This window comes from Tachyglossus aculeatus, chromosome 1 (assembly GCF_015852505.1).
Source record: "Tachyglossus aculeatus isolate mTacAcu1 chromosome 1, mTacAcu1.pri, whole genome shotgun sequence".
Lineage (NCBI taxonomy): Eukaryota > Metazoa > Chordata > Mammalia > Monotremata > Tachyglossidae > Tachyglossus > Tachyglossus aculeatus.
In genome coordinates this window covers 7090363-7104617 of record NC_052066.1, presented here as the reverse complement: position 1 = coordinate 7104617, position 14255 = coordinate 7090363, and the positions used below count along the sequence as shown (strand labels likewise).

The 14255-nt window shown below is 44.5% G+C and overlaps 1 protein-coding gene and 1 non-coding gene across 2 annotated transcripts in view; both read right to left on the bottom strand.

Moving 5' to 3' along the window:
* DPP10 (dipeptidyl peptidase like 10) overlaps positions 1-14255 on the bottom strand; it is a 301222-nt gene that overhangs the window by 205588 nt on the left and 81379 nt on the right. The window lies entirely within an intron of this gene.
* On the bottom strand, positions 10717-10795 carry TRNAK-UUU. The gene has a single exon. It is a non-coding gene; the product is annotated as a tRNA-Lys (tRNA).

Sequence of the window (14255 nt, the reverse complement as noted above, 5' to 3'; positions counted from 1 at the left end):
CCAAGCACATTCATTCATTCATTCATTCAATCGTATTTATTGAGCGCTTACTGTGTGCAGACCACTGTACTAAGCGCTTGGGAAGTACAAGTTGGCAACATTGGGAGGAAGCGAAAACTGTGTAGTGAGCTCTGCGTGTTACCCTGAAATATCGAGCAAAAACTCCTCACTATCAGCTTTAATAATGATAATAACGATGGTTTTTGTTAAGCGCTTACTATGTGCCAAGTACTTTCATTCATTCATTCATTCAATCCTATTTATTGAGCACTTACTGTGTGCAGAGCACTGTATTAAGCGCTTGGGAAGTACAAGTTGGCAACGTTGGGAGGAAGCGAAAACTGTGTAGTGAGCTCTGCGCGTTCCCCCGAAATATCGAGAAAAAACTCCTCACTATCGGCTTTAATAATGATAATAACGATGGTTTTTGGTAAGCGCTAACTATGTGCCAAGCACTTTTATTCATTCATTCATTCAATCCTATTTATTGAGCGCTTACTGTGTGCAGAGCACTGTATTAAGCGCTTGGGAAGTACAAGTTGGCAACGTTGGGAGGAAGCGAAAACTGTGTAGTGAGCTCTGCGCACTACCCCGAAATATTGAGCAAAAACTCCTATCGGCTTTAATAATGATAATAACGATGGTTTTTGTTAAGCGCTTACTATGTGCCAAGCACTTTCATTCCTTCATTCATTCATTCAATCGTATTTATTGAGCTCTTACTGTGTGCAGAGCACTGTACTAAGCGCTTGGGAAGTACAAGTTGGAAACATTGGGAAGAAGCGAAAACTGTGTAGTGAGCTCTGCGCATTACCCCGAAATATCGAGCAAAAACTCCTCACTATTGGCTTTAATAATGATAATAACAATGGTATTTGTTAAGGGCTTACTATGTGCCAAGCACTTTCATTCATTCATTAATTCAATCCTATTTATTGAGCGCTTACTGTGTGCAGAGCACTGTACTAAGCGCTTGGGAAGTACAAGTTGGCAACATTGGGAGGAAGCGAAAACTGTGCAGTGAGCTCTGTGTGTTACCCTGAAATATCGAGCAAAAACTCCTCACTATCGGCTTTAATAATGATAATAACGATGGTTTTTGTTAAGCGCTTACTATGTGCCAAGCAATTTCATTCATTCATTCATTCAATCCTATATATTGAGCGCTTACTGTGTGCAGACCACTGTACTAAGTGCTTGGGAAGTACAAGTTCGCAACACTGGGAGGAAGCGAAAACTGTGTAGTGAGCTCTGCGCGCTACCCCGAAATATCGAGCAAAAACTCCTCACTATCGGCTTTAATAATGATAATAACGATGGTTTTTGTTAAGCGCTTACTATGTGCCAAGCACATTCATTCATTCAATTCTATTTATTGAGCGCTTACTGTGTGCAGAGCACTGTACTAAGCGCTTGGGAAGTACAAGTTGGAAACATTGGGAGGAAGCGAAAACTGTGTAGTGAGCTCTGCGCACTACCCCAAAATATCGAGCAAAAACTCCTCACTATCAGCTTTAATAATGATAATAACAATGGTTTTTGTTAAGCGCTTACTATGTGCCAAGCACTTTCATTCATTCATTCATTCAATCCTATTTATTGAGCGCTTACTGTGTGCAGACCACTGTACTAAGCGCTTGGGAAGTACAAGTTGGCAACATTGGGAGGAAGCAAAAACTGTGTAGTGAGCTCTGTGCGTTACCTCGAAATATCGAGAAAAAACTCCTCCCTATCGGCTTTAATAATGATAATAACGATGGTATTTGTTAAGCGCTTACTATGTGCCAAGCACTTTCATTCATTCATTCATCCAATCCTATTTATTGAGCGTTTACTGTGTGCAGAGCACTGTACTAAGCGCTTGGGAAGTACAAGTTGGCAACATTGGGAGGAAGCGAAAACTGTGTAGTGAGTTCTGCGCGCTACCCCGAAATATCGAGCAAAAACTCCACACTATCGGCTTTAATAATGATAATAACGATGGTTTTTGTTAAGCGCTTACTATGTGCCAAGCACTTTCATTCATTCATTCATTCAACCCTATTTATTGAGCGCTTACTGTGTGCAGAGCACTGTACTAAGCGCTTGGGAAGTACAAGTTGGCAGCATTGGGAGGAAGCAGAAACTGTGTAGTGAGCTCTGCGCGTTACCCCGAAATATCGAGCAAAAACTCCTCACTATCGGCTTTAATAATGATAATAATGATGGTTTTTGTTAAGCGCTTACTATGTGCCAAGCACTTTCATTCATTCATTCATTCAATCCTATTTATTGAGCGCTTACTGTGTGCAGAGCACTGCACTAAGCGCTTGGGAAGAACAAGTTGGTAACGTTCGGAGGAAGTGAAAACTGTGTAGTGAGCTCTGCACGTTACCCTGAAATATCGAGCAAAAACTCCTCACTATCGGCTTTAATAATGATAATAACGATGGTTTTTGTTAAGCGCTTACTATGTGCCAAGCACTTTCATTCATTCATTCATTCAATCCTATTTATTAAGCGCTTACTGTGTGCAGAGCACTGTACTAAGCACTTGGGAAGTACAAGTTGGCAACATTGGGAGGAAGTGAAAACTGTGTAGTGAGCTCTGCGCGTTACCCCGAAATATCGAGCAAAAACTCCTATCGGCTTTAATAATGATAATAACGATGGTTTTTGTTAAGCGCTTACTATGTGCCAAGCACTTTCATTCATTCATTCATTCAATCCTATTTATTGAGCGCTTACTGTGTGCAGAGCACTGTACTAACCAGACTGGATTATCTTGTATGTATTCCAGGCCTTAGAACGGTACCTTGACACACAGTTAGCGCTTAACAAAAAACACATTATTCCTTTATTTATCCCCTGTCCCTGCCCCACAGAACATATGTAATAATAATACTTATTATTATTATTATAATCATTCATTCATTCAATCGTATTTATTGAGTGCTTACTGTGTGCAGAGCACTGGACTAAGCGCTTGGGAAGTCCAAGTTGGCGACATATAAAGACGGTCCCTACCCAACAGTGGGCTCACAGTCTAGAAGGCTAGACTAGAAGGCTAAATGATGATGGCATTTATGAAGCGCTTACTATGTGCCAAACACTGTTCTAACCACTGGAGAGGTTACAAGGTGATCAGGTTGTCCCAAGGGGGGGCTCACAGTCTTCATCCCCATTCTCCAGATGAGGTCACTGAGGCCCAGAGAAGTGAAGTGACTGGCCCAAAGTCACACAGCTGACAAGCCCGGACTTGGGAGTCAAAGGTCAAGGGTTCGAATCCCGGCTCTGCCACTTGTCTGCTGTGTGACCTTGGGCAAGTCACTTCACTTCTCCATGCCTCAGTTACCTCGTCTGTAGAAAAGAGGATTAATCAAACAATCAATCAATCAATCGTATTTATTGAGCGCTTACTGTGTGCAGAGAACTGTACTAAGCGCTTGGGAAGTACAAGTTGGCAACATATAGAGACGGTCCCTACCCAACAGTGGGCTCACAGTCTAAAAGGGGTCACAGTCTAGAGTGCGAGCCCCACGTGGGACAGGGACAGTGTCCGTCCTGATTAACTTATATCCACCCCAGTGCTTAAAACAGTGCTGGGCACATAATAAATACTTAACAAGTACCATTGTTATCATTATTATTATTATTATTATCAATCGCGGGATACACCTGCAGGATAAAATCCTGCCACAGTGAAATGTTTCCAAGGACACAGTTGTTTCGCTGCCAGATCGATTTTAGCATTTCCACGCTTCAAACTCTCTACCGACGTCAACAGATTTCAGCGGAGAAAAGAAACACACACCCTCTTTTGAATCAACGTTTTGCTTGGAAACGAGACTAAACTTGGCCAAACAAAACCTAATTTTTCCAGAGGCCCCATCGTGAGATGACAGCCATTCAACTGAGTGCTTACTGTAATAATAATAATAATAATAATAATAATAATAATAATAATAATGGCATTTATTAAGCGCTTACTATGTGCAGAGCACTGTTCTAAGCGCTGGGGGGGATACAAGGTGATCAAGTTGTCCCACGTTGGGGCTCACAGTCTTAATCCTCATTTTACAGATGAAGTAACTGAGGCTCAGAGAAGTTAAGTGACTTGCCCAAGGTCACACAGCAGACATGTGGCGGAAGCAGGATTCGAACCTATGACCTCTGACTCCAAAGCCCATGCTCTTTCCACTGAGCCACGCTGCTTCTCTATATTTTTGTTGTTTTGTTGTCTGTCTCCCCCTTCTAGACTGTAAGCCCATTGTGGGTAGGGACCGTCTCTGTTGCCCATTTGGACTTTCAACGCTTAGTCCAGTGCTCTGCACACAGTAAGTGCTCAATAAATGCGATTGAATGAATGACTGAATGAATAATAATTATTGCGGCATTTGTTAAGCACTGAACATGTGCCAGGCACTGTACTAAGCGACCGGGGAGATATCAGCAAATCAGGTTGGACACAGTCCCTGCGCCACAAGGGGCTCACGGTCTTAATCCTATTAATGCCAGATGTGTCTATAGCTCTAATTGACGATGGCATTTATTAAGCGCTTATTATGTACTCCCTCTTTTAGACTGTGAGCCCACTGTTGGGTTGGGACTGTCTCTATATGTTGCCAATTTGTACTTCCCAAGCGCTTAGTACAGTGCTCTGCACATAGTAAGTGCTCAATAAATGCGATTGATGATGATGATGGTGATGATGATGCAAAGCACTGTTCTCAGCGCTGCGGAGGTTACAAGGTGATCAGGTTGTCCCACGGTGGGGCTCACAGTCTTCATCCCCATTTTACAGATGAGGTCACTGAGGCACAGAGAAGTGAAGTGACTTGCCCAAAGTCACACAGCTGACAGTTGGTGGAGCCGGGATTTGAACCCCTGACCTCTGACTCCAAAGCCCGGGCTCTTTCCACTGAGCCACGCTGCTTCTAATTCTATGTCTAATCTAATCTAATTCTATTTCTAATCTAATCTAATTCTATTTCTAATCTAATTCTATTTATTCTGATGGTATTGACACCTGTCTACTTGCTTTGTTTCGTTGTCTGTCTCCCCCTTCTAGACTATGAGCCCATTGTTGGGTAGGTACTGTCTCTATCTGTTGCCGATTTGTACTTCCCAAGTGCTTAGTACAGTGCTCTGCATACAGTAAGCGCCCAATAAATACGATTGAATGAATGAATGATGTCTGTCTCCCCCACTTCTAGACTGTGAGCCTATTACGGGCAGGGATTGGCTCTCTTTTTTGCTAAATTGTACTTTCCAAGCGCTTAGTACAGTGCTCTGCACACCATAAGCTCTCAATAATATGATTCATTGAATGAATAAATCCCCATTTTTTACAGATGAGGGACCTGAGGCCCATTCATTCATTCATCCAATTGCATTTATTGAGCGCTTACTGGGTGCAGAGCACTGGACTAGGTGCTTGGGAAGTCCAAGTTGGCAACATCTAGAGACGGTCCCTACCCAACAATGGGCTCAGCCTAGAAGCAGGAGACAGACTGCCAACTTGTACTTCCCAAGCGCTTAGTACAGTGCTCTGCACACAGTAGGCGCTCAATAAACACGATTGAATGAATGAGCTTAGTACAGTGCTCCGCACACAGTAAGCACTCAATAAATACCTTTTAGACTGTGAGCCCACTGTTAGGTAGGGACCGTCTCTATACGTTGCCAACTTGTACTTCCCAAGCGCTTAGTACATTGCTCTGCACACAGTAAGCGCTCAATAAATACGATTGATGATGATGAATAAATACGATTGAATGAAAGAGCTTAGTACATTCATTCATTCAATCGTATTTATTCATTCGTTCATTCAATCATATTTATTGAGTGCTCAATAAATACGATTGAATGAATGAGCTTAGAACTTAGAACAGTGCTTGCACATAGTAAGCGCTTAACAAATACCATCTTCATAATTATTATCATTAACCCAGCGCTTAGAACAGTGCTTGGCACATATTATCATTATTATTATAATATGTGCTTACAAAAGCCGTCGTTATTATTATAAGTGATTAGTACAGTGCTCTGCACACAGTAAGCGCTCAATAAATACGATCGAATGAATGAATATCTACCCTCAAGGGCCTGACAGGTTAGAAAAACTCCAAACCTGTCGAGAAAACCCTAAATCCACTCTCGGTTTCAAGGACTTTGAAAATTGAGCGATTGTTCCAAACTCAAATGTTCTTGACTTTAAGCATATTAAGCATAGAGAAGCAGCGTGGCTCAGTGGAAAGAGCCCAGGCTTTGGAGTCAGAGGTCATGGGTTCAAATCCCAGCTCTGCCAATTGTCAGCTGTGTGACCTTGGGCAAGTCACATAACTTTATTTATTTTACTTGTACATATTTATTCTACTTATTTTATTTTGTTAGTATGTTTTGTTTTGTTGTCTGTCTCCCCTTCTAGACTGTGAGCCCACTGTTGGGTAGGGACCGTCTCTATATGTTGCCAACTTGGACTTCCCAAGCGCTTAGTACAGTGCTCTGCACACAGTAAGCGCTTAATAAATACGATTGAATGAATGAATAACTGCTCTGAGCCTCAGTTACCTCATCTGTAAAATGGGGATAAAGACTGTGAGCCCCCCCATGGGACAAGCTGATCACCTTGTAACGTCCCCAGTGCTTAGAACAGTGCTTTGCACATAGTAAGCACTTAATAAATGCTATTATTATTATTATTATTATTATTATTTAAGCACAGCACATCAGCTTGCTCACTTGGGGTGGGTGAATATTTCCCAAAATTCAATGAGAACCGTGATTACAATAATCAAATAATTCATCTCTCGAAAAACAGATTTATCTGGTGGCTCTGCTTTTTCACAGCTTTCTTCCCCTGGGTCGCGGAAACACTGTGCACATTTTTCAACTAATTAAAAATGTATTTGCTTCGACCGGGGGTCGGGGGGAACTGATAAATTAACCATCATCTGGCCCCGGTAATAAATGCGAATTTGTATTTATCGGAAGATAGTCTTAGATGCTTAGGTAAATATTTTCGTTAGCGTCGGTTTAAGTTTGGCATACAAAAATACGTGATAATTACACATGAAATAACCATTGAGATGAAACTCTTCCAAGTCCCGATAATAATACTAATGGAGGCATTAGTTATAATTCTGATTCTTCTAGACTGTGAGCCCACTGTTGGGTAGGGACTGTCTCTATATGTTCCCAACTTGTACTTCCCAAGCGCTTAGTACAGTGCTCTGCACGCAGTAAGTGCTCAATAAATATGATTGATTGATTGATTGTACTTCCCAAGCACTTAGTACAGTGCTCTGCACACAGTAAGTGCTCAATAAATACGATTGATTCATTCATTCTTTCATTCATTCAGTGGCATTTATTGAGCGCTTACCGCGTGCAGAGCACTGTACTAAGTGCTTGGGAGAGTACAGTGTGGAAAGAGTATGGAAAGAGCCAGAGATCATGGGTTCTAATCCCGGCTCTGCCACTTGTCAGCTGTGTGACTTTGGGCAAGCCACTTCACTTCTCTGTGCCTCAGTTCCCTCATCTGTACAATGGGGATGAAGACTGTGAGCCCCCCATGGGACAACCTGATCACCTTGTATCCCCCCTAGCGCTTAGAACAGGGCTTCGCACATAGTAAGCGCTTAACAAATACCATCATTATTGTTGTTATTACAATATAACAATTAACAGACAAATTCACTGCCCACAACAAGCTTGGAGTCTACAGGGGAGACAGATATTCCCAAGCGCTTAGTACAGTGCTCTGCACACAGAAAGCGCTCAATAAATACGATTGACTGATTGATTGATATTAATAGAAATAAATTAATTAGAGATCTGGACATAAGTGATGTGGGGCTGGGAGGGGGGATTGTACTCTTTTAGACTGTGAGCCCACTGCTGGGTAGGGACTGTCTCTATATGTTACCAACTTCTACTTCCCAAGCACTTAGTACAGTGCTCTGCACACAGTAAGCGCTCAATAAATACGATTGATGATGATGATGATGATTGATAAAGGGAGCGAGTCAGGGCGATGCTGAAGGGAGTGGGAGAAGAGGAAAGGAAGGCTTAGGGAAGTGCTTAGCGCTTACTATGTGCAATAATAATAATAATAATCATGGCATTTATTAAGCACTTACTATGTGCAAAGCACTGTTCTAAGCACTGGGGAGGTTACAAAGTGATCAGGTTGTCCCACAGGGGGCTCACAGTCTTCATCCCCATTTTCCTGATGAGGTCACTGAGGCCCAGAGAAGTGAAGTGACTTGCCCAAAGTCACACAGCTGACAATTGGCGGAGCCGAGATTTGAACCCACGACCTCTGACTCCAAAGCCCGGGATCTTTCCACTGAGCCATGCTGCCTCACAGTTCTTCATATAAATTAAACCCTGCCTGGGCGCAATTCGCGCTTATGCCCTCCGACCTGAGAATGCCTCCAGAGAGTAATAATTCTGTGGGCTTCCATGATTCTCAGTGGCGATTCATTCATTCATTCATTCATTCACTCAATCGTATTTATTGAGCGCTTACTGTGTGCAGAGCACTGTACTAAGCGCTTGGAAAGAACAATTTGGGAACAGATAGAAACAATCCCTGCCCAACACCAGGCTCACAGCCTACAAGGGGGACAGAGACAACAAAACAAAACAAGTAGATGGGCGTCAATACCATGAAAAATAGATAAACAGAATTATAGGTGCAGATCAGCAGCTTGACTCAGTAGAAAGAGCAAAGGCTTTGGAATCAGAGGTCATGGGTTCACACAGAGAAGCAGCGTGGCTCAGTGGAAAGAGCCCGGACTTTGGAGTCAGAGGTCATGGGTTCAAATCCCGACTCCGCCAATTGTCAGCTGTGTGACTTTGGGCAAGTCACTTAACTTCTCTGGACCTCAGTTACCTCATCTGTAAAATGGGGATAAAGACTGTGAGGCCCCTCATGGGACAACCTGATCCAATTGTAACCTCCCCAGCGCTTAGAACAGTGCTTGCCACATAGTAAGTGCTTAATAAATGCCATCAATATTATTATTATTATTATCCTGCCTCTGCCAACTGTCAGCTGTGTGCTTTTGGGCAAGTCACTTCACTCGTCTGTGCCTCAGTTCCCTCATCTGTAAAATGGGGATTAAGATTAAGGTCACCCAGCAGACCAGTGGTGGAACCGGGATTAGAATGATAATAATAATAATGGTATTTGTTAAGCACTTACTATGTGCAAAGCACTGTTCTAAGCGCTGGGGAGGATACAAGGTGATCAGGTTGTCCCACCTGGGGCTCACAGTCTTCACCCCCATTTTCCACATGAGGGAACTGAGGCCCAGAGAAGTGAAGTGACTTGCCTAAAGTCACACAGCTGACAAGTGGCGGAGCTGGGATTTGAACCCATGACCTCTGACTCCAAAGCTTGTGCTCTTTTCCACTGAGCCACACTGCTTCTCTTCTCAGACGAGGCCTGTCTCACCTCCTACTCATCACCCTCATCCTGCCTCTGGCCCGGAATGCCCTCCCTCCTCAAATCCCACAGACAATGACTCTCCCCCATCTTCCAAGCCAACCACCTCCTCCAAGAGGCCTTCCTTGACTAAACCCCGCTTTTCCTCATCTCCCTCTCCCTTCCGCATCGCCCTGACTCGCTCCTTTTCTTCACCCCCCATCCCAGCCCCACTCCACTTACTTCCGTATATCCCATGTTTATTTATTTCTCTTCATGTCTGTCTCCACCTCTCTGGACTGTAAGCTCATTGTGGGCAGGGAATGTGTCTGTTGATTGTTGGATTGGGAAGCGGTGTGGCTCAGCGGGAAAGAGCCTGGGCTTGGGAGTCAAAGGTTGTGGGTTCTAATCCCGGCTCCACCACTTGTCTGCTGGTGGGCAAAACTCTTAATAATAAATAATAATAATGTTGGTATTTGTTAAGCGCTTACTATGTGCAAAGCACTGTTCTAAGCGCTGGGGTAGATACAAGGTAATCAGGTTGTCCCACGAGGGGCTCACAGTCTTCATCCCCATTTTACAGATGAGGGAACTGAGGCCCAGAGAAGTGAATTGACTTGCCCAAAGTCACACAGCTGGTAATTGGCAGAGCTGGGATTTGAACCCACGGCCTCTGACTCCAAAGCCCATGCTCTTTCCACTGAGCCACACTGCTTCTCTAACTTCTCTGTGCCTCAGTGACCTCATCTGCAAAATGGGGATGAAGACTGTGAGCCCCACGTGGGACAACCTGATTACCTTGTATCCTGCCCAGCGCTTAGAAAAGTGCTTGGCACACAGTAAGTGCCTAACAAATGCCATTATTATTATTATTACTATTGTACTTTCCCAAGTGCTTAGTACAGTGCTCTGCACCCAGTAAGTGCTCAATAAGCAGCATTCTAATCCCAGCTCCGCCACTTGTCTGCTGTGTGACCTTGGGTAAGTCACTTCACTTCTCTGCACCTCAGTTCCCTCATCTGGAAAATGGGGATGAAGACTGTGAGTCCCCTGTGGGACAACCTGATCACTTTGTATCCTCCCCAGCGCTTAGAACAGTGCTTGGCACATAGTAAGCTCTTAACAAATACCATTATTATAATGTCTGCCTGTCTAATTGTTCATTCATTCATTCACTCAATTGCATTTATTGAGCGCTTACTGTGTGCAGAGCACTGTACTAAGCGCTTGGGAAGTCCAAGTTGGCAACATATAGAGACGGTCCCTACCCAACAGTGGGCTCACAGTCTAGAAGGGAAATAAGCGGCCTTCCGAACAGAGACTTGAACCCTGGACCCTCAGATTAAAAGTCTGATGCGCTACCGACTGAGCTACCCGGGCTCGGTACAGATGAGGGAACTGAGGCCCAGAGAAGTGAAGCGACTCGCCCAAAGTCACCCAGCTGACAAGTGGCGGAGCCGGGATTAGAACCCACGGCCTCTGACTCCCAAGCCCGGGCTCTTTCCACTGAGCCACGCTGCTTCATCATCATCATCATCATCATCAATCGTATTTATTGAGCGCTTACTGTGTGCAGAGCACTGTACTAAGCGCTTGGGAAGTACAAATTGGCAACATATAGAGACAGTCCCTACCCAACAGTGGGCTCACAGTCTAAAAGGGGGAGACAGAGAACGAAACCAAACATACTAACAAAATAAAATAAATAGAATAGATATGGACAAATAAAATAAATAAATAAACCGAGATCCCGCTCCCGATACTTCCCCACGCCCGGAACACTGGACACCTCACGTGCGAAGAAGAGGAAAAAAGCCAGCAGCAGCAGAACCGAATCAAAGCCCCCCGATTTGGAAATATCATCCGTATTTATTTTTAAATCGCCCCGCTCAATCTTCTTCTCAATACACACGCGTAAATCCCATTAACGTTAATGGGAAGCGGGAGGATTCGGCTTCCATTTCTCCAAGCCGGCTTTTCTTAGAAGTATCCTCCTCGTGCGGCGATGGGGGATTCAAAGGCCTTAATTCAGCACTTCAATAAAAACTCAAATAATACGCTTAGAAAGAGTTCTATATTTAACAGCGTCAGTGGACGGGGGAAAAAACAGGCTCCTTACGGTGGATTGAAACACTCGTGGCTTAGTGGAAAAAGCCCAGGCTTGGGAGTCAGAGGACGTGGGTTCTAATCCCGGCTCCGCCACTCGTCTGCTGTGTGACCTTGGGCAAGTCGTTTCACTTCTCCGGGCCTCAGTTACCTCATCTGTAAAGCGGGGATTAAGCGGAGAGGGCGGCGGGTGGGTAATAATAATGATGACCTTGGGTGAGTCACTTCCCTTTGCTGCTCGCGGTAGGCCTAAATGTCTGGGACGTTTTTGCGAGTCGGGGTCGTGGGTTCTAATTCCGGCTCTGCAGCTTTCACTCATTCATTCAATCGTATTTATTGAGCGCTTACTGTGTGCAGAGCACTGGACTAAGCGCTTGGGAAGTCCAAGTTGGCAACGTATACAGACGGTCCCTACCCAACAGTGGGCTCACAGTCTAGAAGGGGGAGACAGAGAACAAAATAAAACATATTAACAAAATAAAATAAATAGAATAAATATGTACAAATAAAATAAATAAATAGAGTAATAAATAAGTACAAATATATACATATATACAGGTGCTGTGGGGAGGGGAAGGAGGTACGGTGGGGGGATGGAGAGGGGGAGGAGGGATATAGTATATTGACTATTTATAAATATTTATAATAATAATAATAATGGCGTTTATTAAGCGCTTACTATGTGCACAGCACTGTTCTAAGCGCTGGGGAGGTTACAAGGTGATCAGGTGTCCCACGTGGGGCTCACAGTCTTAATCCCCATTTTACAGATGAGGTAACTGAGGCACAGAGAAGTCAAGTGATTTGCCCAAAGTCACACAGCTGACAATTTGCGGAGCCGGGGTTCGAACCCATGACCTCTGACTCCAAAGCCCGGGCTCTTTTCCACTGAGCCACGCTGCTTCTCTTTATATTGATATAAAGAGAATATTTATATATTTATATTGATGCTATTAATGCCTGTTGACTTATTTTAATAATAATGTTGGCATTTGTTAAGCGCTTACTATGTTCCAAGAACCGTGAAGCAGCGTGGCTCAGTGGAAAGAGCCCGGGCTTTGGAGTCAGAGGTCATGGGTTCAAATCCCGGCTCCACCAACTGTCAGCTGTGTGACTTTGGGCAAGTCACAACTTCTCTGGGCCTCGGTTACCTCATCTGTAAAATGGGGATTAAAACTGTGAGCCCCCCGTGGGACAATCTGATCACCTTGTAGTCTCCCCAGAGCTTAGAACAGTGCTTCGCACACAGTAAGCGCTTAACAAATACCATCATCATCACCATCACTGTTCTAAGTGCTGGGGGGGGGATACAAGGTAATCAAGGTTGTCCCACGTGGGGCTCACAGTCTTCATCCCCCTTTTACATATGAGGGAACTGAGGCCCAGAGAAGTGAAGTGACTTGCCCAAGGTCACCCAGCTGACAAGTGGCAGAGCCGGGATTAGAACCCATGACCTCTGACTCCCAAGCCCGAGCTCTTCCCACTGAGCCACGCTGCTTCTAGACTGTGAGCCCCTTGTGGGCCGGGACTGTCTCTCTTTGCTGCCGAGTTGTACTTCCCAAGCGGCTCTGCACAGAGAAGCAGCGTGGCTCAATGGAAAGAGCCCGGGCTTTGGAGTCAGAGGTCATGGGTTCAAATCCCGGCTCCCCGCACTTGTCAGCTGTGTGACTTTGGGCAAGTCACTTCACTTCTCTGTGCCTCAGTTCCCTCATCTGTAAAATGGGGATTAAGACTGTGAGCCCCACGTGGGACAACCTGATCACCTTGTATCCCCCCAGCGTTTAGAACAGTGCTTTGCACATAGTAAGCGCTTAACAAATACCATCATTATTATTATTATCATTATTATGGCAAGCGCTCAATAAATTTGACTGACTGACAGACTGAATGAATGAGTGAATCAATCAATCGTATTGAGCGCTTACTGTGTGCAGAGCACTCATCATCATCATCAATCATATTTATTGAGTGCTTACTATGTGCAGAGCACTGTACTAAGCACTTGGGAAGTATAAATTGGCAACATATAGAGACAGTCCCTACCCACCAGTGGGCTCACAGTCTAAAAGGGGGAGACAGAGAACAAAACCAAACATACTAACAAAATAAAAGAAATAGAATAGATAGGTACAAGTAAAATGTACTAAGCGCTTGGGAAGTCCAAGTTGGCAACATATAGAGACAGTCCCTACCCAACAGTGGGCTCACAGTCTAAAAGGGGGAGACAGAGAACAAAACCAAACATACCAACAAAATAAAATAAATAGAATGAATGGATGATTCCCAAATCTCCCTCTCTCCAATCTCGCATCTCCTCCGGCCTTCAGGACGTCTCCACCTGGACGTCCTCCCAACACCTCAAACCAAACATCTCACCTCATTCTCATCCTCATCTTGCTGATTTTCCCATCACTACCGGCCTCTCTGTCTCACAAGCCCGCAACCTTGACAAAGACCCTTGACTCCTCTCTCTCATCCAACCCACACGTTCAATCCGTCACCAAATCCTGTCAGCTCAACTTTCACGAAATCACTAAAGTCTGCACTTTCCTCTCCATCCCAACCGCTCCCACGCTGATCAAAGCCCTCATCTTCACTCCAGGATCAGCCTCCTGGCTGACCTCCCAGCCTCCCATCTCCACCCGTCACTCTGACGCCTGCATCATTTTTCGACGAAAACGTTCAGTTCCCACTCCTCAAGGAGCCCAGTTGTTTCATCCCCTTCCGCAACAAA